Below are 12,700 nucleotides of genomic sequence, written 5' to 3'. Positions count from 1 at the left end.
GCTCCCTGGGATGGTTATCATACATTTTTGTGTAGGCCATGGTACACTGAGGCAGGATTCTAAGCATTGTTTTGACACCTTATGTGGTACCGATTTGGTCAGAATTGGTAACTGGCTCATGGACTATCTGTGCAGTTTTCCACCACAAAGCTGCACCTGTTGAAATTATATTCTGGTTTTTACAGCATGCTGTCTGAAGCCGTGTCAGCCAGCGCTCCAGTTCAGAGTGATCCTGCTCTCATTTAACAGAATCCGCTTCGATGTGTGGCTGTTTACATGTTGTTGGTTGCAGTCAGATGATGGTATGTAATGCTCAGATAATTCCAGCATCAGCTCTGACATCACTTCTTGTTGGCAGCACGGTGCAAATCGCAGTAGGGAGGACAGCCTCGTTGCTCAGAAGGGAGAAAGAGGCAGGAAGAAGGAGGAAGATCAAAGAAAAGACAGCGATGGCACTCCGTTGCTATATTAGCATATTGTAATGTGGCGTGATGATACCTGTGCTGATAAATTAGAACTCCAGCCGTGATCTTTATAGCAGCGAGATGCCACAGTGTCCCACACTCCCCCGGCTGTCACTGACGCAGTAGAAACATTTAACTCACCTCTGGCCCACACAACAGAAGGCCATGCAATTGAGTGGCGGCCAGAAGGAGCAGATGGATCGTGTTTCAGATCCTGAGAAAGAGCTGGAAGAATCTGATTCTGAGTGAATGACTCCTGTGTAAATTCAGCATGAGACATGTGTCTCAGTCATTCTGACATACTTGTGTTTTACCATCTTGATTACATGCAGTTTTACAATTAAATGCCTCAATGTGACAGAAATATTCACAGCTAACTCAATGAGAGATGTTCTTCGAGAGACGTTTTTCACCCTGAGGGCCTGGATCTGAAATGTTTGATTGAATGTACTTCTTGGCACAGCTGAGATTCATGGTTTTATAATCCAGGTTCTTAAAGTATACATCATGTGCTGTGATGCAATGAAGTGAAGAAGGTGAAATAAGCTACAGTGCCATGAAAGTATTCATTGCACTTCACTTGTTCCACATTTATGTTACAGCCTTATTTCAAAATGGAGTAAAAAAAAAAATTCCCCTCAAAATTCTACTCACAAAACCCCATAATGACAACATGAATGTTTTTTCAAATCACACATGCATAACTATTCACACCCGTTGGTCAACACTTTGTTAATACATCTTTGGCAGCAATTACAGACTCAAATCTTCTTGATTTGATGCAACAAACTTGGAGCACCTATCTTTGGGCAGTTTTGCCAATTCCTCTTTGTAGCACCTCTAAAGCTCCATCAGGTTGGATGGGGACCATTGGTGCACAGCCATTTTTAGATCTCTCCAGAGAGGTTCAATCGGATTCATGTCTTGACTCTGGCTGGGTGTCCACTCAAGGACATTCACAGAGTTGTCCTGAAGCCACTCATTTGATATCTTGGCTGTGTGTTTAGGGTCATTATCCTGCTGAAAGATGAACTGTCGCCCCAGTCTGAGGTCAAGAGTGCTCTGGAGCAGGTTTTCATCCAGGATGTCTCTGTACATTGCTGCATTCATCTTTCCCTCAATCCTGATTCGTCTCCCAGTTTGTGCCGCTGAAGAACGGCTCTTCTGCAATCCACTCCTGCATTGTGTTTATCCATTTATGATATGATAGTATCAGATCATATCATAGTGTCATACAATTTAGTGCTCACACCCACTCTGATTCACTGAAAAATAGGACCAGGGTTCTAGCCATGGTGGGTACTACAAATTTCCACCCAGCTCTTGGGTTCAAATTGGCTGTGCCACCCAGCACAGAATTTCTGAAAACTGAAATGAAATATTGTTGAAAATGTACCAATTCAATCATATTTCAAGCTTATAGAATAATACTTTTGCATTTTTAAACCAATAATTAAAGTAATAAGAAATATATTTCTCATTTTCTTCATATCAAATCGCAAACAGCAGAGATCACACAGTCAGCGCATTCTGTAGCCACAGCGGTGCGCTGTGAAGAGCAGCAGCTGAAAACAGCCATAAAAATTCTACATTAAATAATCCAGAGATCCTTCTGTATCCATATCTGAAGATACATTCAGAAATTTAGTTTATTTTACAGTTGAAAGGCTACGTGTTTCCAAAAAGCTCAGAGTATGAAAAACAGCAGACCAATGAGTGATCAGAGAGGGATGGAGAGGAGAGGCACAGTGTCAGTGAAAGAGGAAAGTAAAACTAATTCACAAAGTTTTTCATTTAAAACAGCAGGTTTGACAAATCAGTCCAGGTTCAGCTTTTGATCAAACAAGGCAATTAGGTGTTATGTTTAACAAGAAAAAGTAATGCAATCCCACTCAAATTGTTGAAAAAAAAAACAAAAAAAAAAACAAAACAAAAGCAAAAACTGTCAGAATGACAGAAAAAAACTGCCCACTTCACTGGATTAAAAGCTACTTTCTGTGTGTCATTTTTGAAGAAGAGAGTAAATGCTATGTCCATTAAATATTAATGTGTTTTTAACATTTTCAATGTTATTTAATTTATATTCCATTTTGCCCCACTGGCAACAATTGTTGCTGAAGTGTATCACTGTCATTTTCTACTCACAATAAAAAAATCTCAAACGTACTAATGCAACTTTATATATATATATATATATATATATATATATATATATATATATATAATATTATTATCATTATTATTATTGCATTCAATGCATCTAAAACCACCCAATATTTGTTCACGTAAGGCTTGCCAAGAATATTTTAGTGGTTTAAAAACCCCTATAGCTGTGAGCTGCGATCACATAAGTTACCCAGCACTAAACTGGTCCTAGCTAGAACCCTGAATAGGACTCAAAAAAAAAAAAAAAAAAAAAAAACTAAGGAAAAAAAAAAAAAAAAAAAAAAAAAAATATATATATATATATATATATATATATATATATATATATATATATATATATATATATATATATATACTTTTAGGGCAAAAGGACAGCTTTCACTTCGCTGCCAGTGGTGATTGCTGTTTTTTTTTTTTTTTCTTCTGTTCCTGGTGCAGTATCCTTTGTCACCCTACTGTCTTGCAAGTATGCTGGCATACATAGCGCACCCAAATGGGATTTTTATGAAGCTATATTTGGGGCAAATCACTCAAGTACGTAGAATTTGTATGAAATAAGACATACTGCAGTTGTACCTTCTCACATTCTTCACTGCAGGTGCACAAATCCTATTCAACCAGTCACAATTAATAAAACCATGCTCTCACAGGTTTGCTCAAACTGTCACAGTGAGTGTGGGGAAGACACATTCCCACACCTCAAACAAAGTACATGCTCCTCTTACTTGTCTTACTAGATGAAGATACATTAAGCCTGTCATGGGTTGCGTGCTTGCACATACGCATACTGGTGTGCAACCTTCCTATAGTTATTCTTAAATCTTGCTTTTGGTTTGTTATTGTCATGCACTCACCTCTGTTTTGCTCACCACTTTGCACTTCTGTTTTTGCCCCCCCCCCAAAAAAATATTTTTGTGCAGCACACTCTCTAGTCTGTCATTTCTCAGTGCATAAGACAGTAGGTCGGTTTCTCTCCAGATTCGTGTTGGCATGTGCTGCCACATTCATTTTATTATTTTTGTTTTATCCTGCGCTTGTTTTATCCTGAGTGTTCTTAGGTTTTTCGCATTTTTAATATATTCCTTATGATACTGTTTTGTTGTGATTATGGTTTCTCTCTGTCCCATCTTCCAGGTCCATTCCTTGTGTGCTCCTCTTTTCACCCGTCTCTATAGTTAAATGGCACATTTACAGTAAAACATGCATGTTTCCTGTCACTCGTTGCCAGGTTGTCATAGGTTCTGCCTTTGTTTCTCATGTTCAGATTTTGCTCTCGTGTTTCAGATATCTGTGTATGAACGTGTTTCTGCCTTTTGACACCCGAGTTTTGCTCAGTGGACTTTGGATTTTGTTGCATGGTAGGACCGCCTTTTTGTATTTTGACCTGTGCCTGTTTTTTTTGGATGAGCCCTTTTGCTCTTCCTTCCAGATTGACACAAAGACTTCATGGACTGCTCTGTATACTGACCTTGTTAGTGACCTTCATTTTGAATCAGGCTGTCATCGGACAAAGCCATTTTTTGAGTTATTTATTATGACTTCTGGACATTTCTGCCTTGTGTTTTTTGTACAATAAACCAGTGTCTTTTTATCACCACTGTTGTGACTGCTTTCGAGTTCCACTTAGATCTGTTGCAAACCCATTATAATATATTTGCTAAATTAAAAGCAATTAACGTTTCATCCTAAATAACTATATTTACAGCAAAGCCATAATAAAAAGACCTACTTTGTTTGAAATAAAAATGATTTGTCCTTATTTTTGAGAAACAGTAAATCATTCCAAAAAAAAAAAAGAGTCAATCACAATACAAAATTGCTCCATAAATTGTAATTATTATTTTTTTTTCCCTCATAAAACTACTCCAGGGCAGCACGTTGGCTTAGTGGTTAGCACTATTGCCTCACGGCAAGAAGGTCATGGGACAGGCCTATCTCGGCTTTCAATGCTTACCAGTCCAGTAAGTATCAGAGAAATTATGGAGAGCTGGGCTTGTCCCAACTTGTCCCATGACACGCCGAAACGGAGGTGTTCTTTGTCTCGCTCAAACAGCGAATCGGTCGATACGCACGAAGCCTCCGCGCGGCTTTCCATGACAAAATCTCTGGTTAAAAGTGAAATCTGCTGGAAAATGGCTGATGTCTCTTGTGATAACCAGAGAAAGTGCACACGACGGTCTCGTATCCACAGAGCCATCAGCTTAGAAATGATCTGGCGTTTTCTGCCTCGTCGTCGCAGCTCGGAGCGCGGCGCGCCAAGCGTCCTTAAAGCCATCCTTAAAGCTGTAGTAACAGTCCTTATTCTCTGTGAAGCCCGTAAAATTTTCACCGAAAGCCAGATGAATTTTTCAAATGGTTTCCAGGTGCCAGTCTCTAACAGCTTCTGAAAAAATTCTGATGGAAAAAAAGTCCAAATCATTCCGCCATTTCCAGACAATGAAAATCCGACGAGGGGGCGGGACCACTCCTTCCACAAGGCGTGCTCACAGGCGAATGACGTCACCGACAGGCGTGGAAAAACTGACACATGCGCACGAAGGTTCAAGCTTGTCTGACGTAAAAACATAAGAATGAAATCCATATACTTTTTGAAAAAAATAAAAAGGACCGTTACTTTATTGACAGACCTCATATATATATATATATATATATATATATACACTCAATGAGTTCATCTCATACAAAATGGGAGCAAAACCAAAAGTGTTGCATTTATATTTTTGTTGAGTGTATATATATATACACACACAAAAGTCACTATCAATTTTTACTAACTGATAATGCATATAACACTGGTCTACAAATTTTAAGAACTTAAAAATCAGCAAAAGGTAACCCTTAGTAGCATAGTAGTAACATCTTAAAATATATATATATATATATATATATATTTTCATCATGCTTACCCACAGCTCAAGCATTTAGATATTTTTCAGCGGTAGTGCATGATAGCTAACATTACTTCTTCTTTATCCCTCATTTTTACAGCCGGGAGCCATGTAAAAAAAAAAAAATGCTCCCCTACTATTTCTCACATAAAATCCACAGGAGAGATGACAGTGCGCATGCTTGGTGTACATATTGTGATGTCATAAAACTTCTAACCAATCGTGTGTTCTTTGTAAAATTTTATTTTATCAGTTTATTAATTATCAAAAAAAAAAGGTGAGAAATGCATGTTTTTATTATGTTCTATCAGATAAGATAACAATTAAATTTTGGGTAGTCCTCCTTTAAATGTGTGTTTACGTGCTATACAAATTTAAATAAATAACACTAAATCATATTTTTACAGTTAAACAAATGCAAATTTCCTCACCGTGGAAAACAGTGTTTTGTATTCATATATTAAAACATGGAGAAATTTCAAGGCAATGAAAAAAGTCTTAAATTGTTCCAGTCATGATATTTTATTTCTTTTAGTGTTGTGCTTTTAGGAGCACAGTAGTAGAATGACAAAACTATGTCCCAAGGTGTCAGCAGATTGCTTAAAAGATCTTATATGGCATTATATTTAATGGCATAAAAGTCTTAAGTCCTGTCTATAAAAGTTTTAATAAAATTGGAGATAGAATATATGTAACAGCATTTATCCGATAATGTTGAAAGGATACACACCTTTATGAGTAAAAGTACATCTTTCATGGCGATACTCATAGAGATTTCTTTCAATATTCTTCTTGTAGAGTTCCCAGACAGAACTTTGGCTGATGTAGTCCAAACATGTTCCTATGCTTGTAATGGTAGCCAGCAGGTGTGCACAGTGAGTAAGCATCATTTCAAAATGCCAAATGACATTCTAACAACAAATGATCAATGCCTTGTTAGAGCATCCATCTGCCATACTTGAGGTGATGAGTTTTCATTCAGCACAGGACAGATCGAACGCAGTAAGGCAGGTTACTGTAACACAGCCAGCAGGGGCTGTCCAGTGTGTAAACCTCACTCACTCAGTCATTATTCATTTATTTTCTATACCCGCTTACTCAAATTAAGGATCACAGCTGGAGCCTATCCCTATTAATGTTCCCAGCTAAGCCATTTGAAGAAAACTGGAAATAAAACTGATTATTATTTACAGGTATTATCAAGTTTTAGAGATTTGCTTTCAGTTTGAGTTTGAGGAAGACAATTTTAGAAATTTTTATTCTTTATATTTTTTGTATTTCTTGTATTTGTAATGGCATAAACAAATTAAAATGTGTGAATTAAAAAGTGTTCCAATACTTTTGGAGGGCACTGTATCCTAACCTTATGATGAGTGCAAAATGAGTGTGGGATTATTACCTTTTTGTTTAAGAATGTTTAATTTTCACTGTTGCTGCACTTTGTGTCAAATCATAGTCATGTCATATATCATACTGATATGACAATATTGAGATATGATAATTTGGTGATATTGTACAGCTCTACTGTCAACTAGCTGAAAACTTTGAATGCTAATTTACATCTATATTAAAAAAAATGCTTAAAGTGGCAGGGGGTTGAAAGGACTGTAATTAGGGAGGTCTGGCAGGTGGAGCCCCCCAGAAGCTGAAAGGCAAAAAAAAAAAAATGTTTAAAAAAGCGGGGAGTGTGGAGGGGTGGTGCTCTCCCCAGAAGCTGAAAGGTTTTATCCATGTTAATGCTCCTCTGATGTATTTGCTCAAAAAAAGTCTGAAGGACCTAAATGACATGGTGAGATGCTGAAGAGCTTCATCTTTCATGTATGCGACATATACAATACATATTAATATTATAATTATAAGAGAAAGAAAGAAACCTCAATTGACAATGTTGCAATCAGCTTACATGATGCATTAAGTTTGGTAGATTAATTTAACATAGTGATTGGTGTCCAGCTTGTGCAATGTTCAAAAAGAACATGAGAATACACATTATAAGAAGTGGAACTTTAAACAGACACCCAAGACTCCCAGGTTAATTTTGTAATGCTACAGAGAACCTTACAGGTGAGCAGGGGACATGGCATCTGAAGACTAGTGATTTTCAGCCTGTGCATAGAGCAATCATTGGCGAAGATTGTTTGCCATGCCAGGAGAATCTCCTCCCACATGAATAAGTTCAGCCCAGACACCCCAAATCTCACACAGCTTTCTCTGCCCTAAGGTGCTTCACCACTTTTGCAATCTTCCTGCGATTTGGTGAGATTACAATGGAGAGTCCCAACATCCTGACAGCAGCATAGTGTTACACTACCTCTCAATGTAGCTGGCTCAGTAGGATAGCACAGCAGTCAATTGTCAGTGCTTACCATGAATATTAAATAAATAATGAATGTTTATGAGTTCAATGACTCATAAACTTGCATGGGCGTACAGCTGCTCAACTCAGCATAGATGATATGCCACAATAAGCAGCTCTACGAATACGCCAATGTGAAAGGGGCTTAAGCCTGGGGGAGAGAGGGGACTGTGAGACTTTATCCTGGCAAACCCCTCTGCATCCTAGCTAACGACAATGAGGCATGCCTATGCAGACATGCCACCAGCTGGTCATCAATCTCAGACCTTTTGGGGGTGTGGCCAGGAAGGACACCTACTCAGACAATGCCCCAGGCATAACCCGGTGCAGGGAAACCCTCGGGGGACTCCTGTTGGTGGGATCATGCGGGCCTGTGAAGAAGCAAGCACACAAACCATGTCATCATCAAAAACTGCAGCGGATGGAATGGTGGGCTGCAGTCATGATGCCGATTTCTGCCACTTTCCAGTGATGGTAGTGGGAGGCATGTGTACAGCTCTCTTGGACACTGGGTCCAATGCAGCCTTGGTGTGGCCTTATGTTGTGCTGGTGGGAGCCACTGTGGATGCCACCACTGTACAGCTGAGAATGGTGACTGGAGACTTAGCCCTGATTATTTGATGCGGGGAGTTCATGTTTCAGGTGGGGAAACTCTCAGTGCCCTTTGCTGCATGGGAAACTGAGTGGATATTCTCATTGAGAGACATTTTGTCCAGGAACTGTGAGGGGCTGACCCAACAGCAGCATAGGAGCTTGTAGAAGGTCTTACTAGATTTCAAAAACATTTTTGCCCTCATTGAGAGTAAAGTGGGTCTAACACACTTGGTAGAGCATGAAATAGACACTGGTGATGCCCACCCAATTATAGCAGACCCAAGGCACCTTCCCTTTAGCACAACAGGGTGCAGCAAACAGCTCAAGAGCTCGATGAGATGTTGAGGGCAGGCATCACTGAACCTTCCAAAAGCTAGTGAGCCTCAGCTGTCATCATAGTACCAAAGAATAGGAGCCCCAGGATGCATTTCTGTGTTGACTAGTGGCCGCTAAACAAAGTCACTATGAAAGACTTTTACCCGCTGCCCGAAATCAATGAGTCCTTGAACCTGGTGGCTGGCCCCACCTAGTTGTCCACAATAGACCTCCATACTGGATACTGGGAAGTCCCAATCTCACCATACTCCAATCCCAAGACCATATTCTGCATACACAGTTTGTGGCAGTTTAAAGTCCTCTGCTTTGGCCTCTGTTATGCCAGGGGAGCAGGTGGCCCGCTGGCTGGAGGAGCGCCAATCATCCAACTTCAGAGTTGAACGAATAGCTCCATAAGGACTCACAGTCTTTAGCAATGCACATACTCTGCACTCACACTGCCTGTGTTATACTGCCCCACATCGTAGTGGAGATACCACAAATTTTCAGGAAGTCCCACACAGTAAAGCAATGACTGGAATCATATACCGTGAAAATCATTATAGGCCTAAATATTCATACTTTGGTTTCACTAAGTCCCAGGAGACTTCTGTGATATGATACCATACTGTTGTCATCACAGAGCAGCAAATAGCTGCCACTGAATCCTATTAAAGTATAACCCATGCATGTCTCATATATCCAACACAGAGAGCTGTGTAGCCCTGTACTTGTTGCATTCCACTCATTCATCCTTTGGATCACAAGTTCCTTCTGACAGTATTTTAAGATACCTGTCTCTCAAATGAAACAAAGACTGCTTGCCATGCCAGGAGAATTTCCTCCCACATGAAGAAGTTCAGCCCAAACACCCCAAATCTCACACAGCTTTCTCTGCCCTAAGGTGCTTCACCACTTTTGCAATCTTCCTGCGATTTGGTGAGATTACAATGGAGAGTCCCAACATCCTGACAGCAGCATAGTGTTACACTACCTCTCAATGTAGCTGGCTCAGTAGGATAGCACAGCAGTCAATTGTCAGTGCTTACCATGATTATTAAACAAATAATGAATGTTTATGAGTTCAATGGTACGAATATTTCATGAGGTGAAAGCTGGAACATACCATTCAACGAGCTGATTTGAATGGTTTGTTCCAGCTTTCACTGAATGAATTATATATTTGTTCCATTGAAATAATGTAAAAACATTCATTATTTGTTTTATATAATGGCTAAAATAGGTCCTTGTCATTTGATATTTTATTAATTTCTAAACAACAGAAAAGGGACTTACATTTTGGTGTCCCACTGTAACATGTAGTCCAGTGATGCTGTGCACTGACTACAGAGTTCCATTTAAAAAAAAAGACTTTGTGTAGTTCCTCAGTCCAGCCAAAAATCACATCAGCATTTTATGTGAACAGGTCTTCATACATCCAGATGGCACACAGCGGAGTGGATTTTGTGTGTGTGTAGCAGCGTCAATTAGCTCAATCAAATCATCGTGTTTTTGTCCCCCACACGCATGCACACATGCAGCCGACTCGGTCACCTGTGTATGTCCTCAGTGCAGTGAAAAAAAATCACGTCAGAAATGAGTCCAGCTTTTCTTTCTCTCTTCCTGCTAACAGACAGCACAGTGGATTTGTTTTGTGTGTTTGTGTATGTGTGTGTGTGTATAGCATCAGTTAGCTCAACCAAACTATGTCGTCCCCTGTATGCATGCGCACACACACGCAACCTGGTCGGTGCTTGTACTACCAAAAAAAGACTATGTCCTCAGAGCAGCGAAAAATAAAAATCATGTCAAAAATGAGTCCAGCTTTCCTTCTCGCTTCCTGCTAACAGCCTCCAGGCAGCACAGTGGATTTGTTTTGTGTGTGCGTGCGCGCACACGCACGTGTGGGTACGCGTGCATGTGCGTTCATGAGCATGTGTGAGCATGTGCGTGCATGCGTGTTCAGAGTGCAATGGTACCAAGCGTATGGAAGCAAATTTGCACTCTAAATGGAACCAAGCCACACTCTGAATGCAATGCAACACAAATGGGATGAATTAATTCATGTCATGTGACATACAAAGCACCAATCAAATGACAAGGATCCACTCAGCCGTTATATAAAATGGGATAATGTGTAGCTTTGAAAGGAGACATTAATATGATTGCTCTATGCACAGACTGAAAATCACTAGTCTTCAGATGCCATGTCCCCTGCTCACCTGTAAGGTTTTCTGTAGCATTACAAATTTAACCTGGGAGTCTTCTGTGTTGAAAGTTCCACTTCTCCACTACCTGGACACCAATCACTATGTTAAATTAATCTACCAAATTTAATGCATCATGTAAGCTGATTGCAACATTGTCAATTGAGGTTTCTTTCTTTCTCTTATAATTATAATATTAATATGTATTGTATATGTCGCATACATGAACGATGAATCTCTTCAGCATCTCACCATGTCATTTAGGTCCTTCAGAAATTTTTTGAGCAAATGCATCAGAGGAGCATTAACATGGTTAAAACCTTTCAGCTTCTGGGGAGAGCACCACCCCTCCACACTCCCCGCCTTTTTAAACATTTTTTTTTTTTTGCCTTTCAGCTTCTGGGGGGCTCCACCTACCAGACCCCCCTAGTTACAGTCCTTTTAACCCCCTGCCACTTTAAGCATTTTTTTAATATAGATGTAAATTAGTATTCAGAGTTTTCAGCTAGTTGACAGTAGAGCTGTACAATATCACAAAATTATCATATCTCAATATTGTCATATCAGTATGATATATGACATGACTATGATTTGACACAAAGTGCAGCAACAGTGAAAATTAAACATTCTTAAACAAAAAGGTAATAATCCCACACTCATTTTGCACTCATCATAAGGTTAGGATACAGTGCCCTCCAAAAGTATTGGAACACTTTTTAATTCACACATTTTAATTTGTTTATGCCATTACAAATACAAGAAATACAAAAAAAAAAAATAAAGAATACTAATTTATAAAATTGTCTTCCTCAAACTCAACCTGAAAGCAAATCTCTAAAACTTGATAATACCTGTAAATAATAATCAGTTTTATTGTCGGTTTTCTTCAAATGGCTTAGCTGGGAACATTAATAGGGATAGACTACAGCTGTGATCCTTAACTTGAGTAAGCGGGTATAGAAAATAAATGAATAATGACTGAGTGAGTGAGGTTTATTTTATTTTATTTATATATATTAACAGGCCTTTTTTTTTAGGCCTATAATGATTTTCACGGTATATGATTCCAGTCATTGCTTTACTGTGTGGGACTTCCTGAAAATTTGTGGTATCTCCAGTATGATGTGGGGCAGTATAACACAGGCAGTGTGAGTGCAGAGTATGTGCATTGCTAAAGACTGTGAGTCCTTATGGGGCTATTCGTTCAACTCTGAAGTTGGATGATTGGAGCTCCTCCAGCCAGCGGGCCACCTGCTCCCCTGGCTCCCTGAAGGATATCGGCCACTGCAAGGCAGCATGATCAGTTCTCACAGTGAAAGGTGTACAACACAAGTAGTACTTAAAATGCCTCACCACCATCACAACGCCCAGGAGCTCCCACCTTGTAACACAGTAGCGGCGCACACTCTTGTTCAGTACACAGTTGCAATAGGACCAGCCTGGGAAAACACAACTCGAAATCCCACGTTACTGGCATCCATGTTGAGATTAAGTCAGCACAGACCAGAGTATGTCAAAGGCACACTGACACTCTTCTCTCCATCTGAAAGCACAGTCCTTCCACAGCAGGTGGAAGAGTGGTGCAGAAATGGTGGAGAAGCCCTTCAAAAGTCTACTATAATATGAGGCAAGCCGCAAAATGCTTTTGAGTTGCACCTGGTCCACCGGAATGGACCAGTCTTTAATGGTTTGGATTTTGTTCTCCCATGT

The 12,700-nt window shown here is 39.7% G+C and overlaps 1 protein-coding gene across 1 annotated transcript in view; it reads left to right on the top strand.

Annotated features, from left to right (window-relative positions):
• The window catches only part of epha8 (eph receptor A8), a 517,518-nt gene that overhangs the window by 164,379 nt on the left and 340,439 nt on the right, over positions 1 to 12,700 (top strand). The window lies entirely within an intron of this gene.

This window comes from Thalassophryne amazonica, chromosome 3 (genome assembly GCF_902500255.1).
Source record: "Thalassophryne amazonica chromosome 3, fThaAma1.1, whole genome shotgun sequence".
NCBI lineage: Eukaryota > Metazoa > Chordata > Actinopteri > Batrachoidiformes > Batrachoididae > Thalassophryne > Thalassophryne amazonica.
The sequence above is the reverse complement of the archived record's forward strand: the minus strand, read 5'-3'. Positions and strand labels throughout refer to the sequence as shown.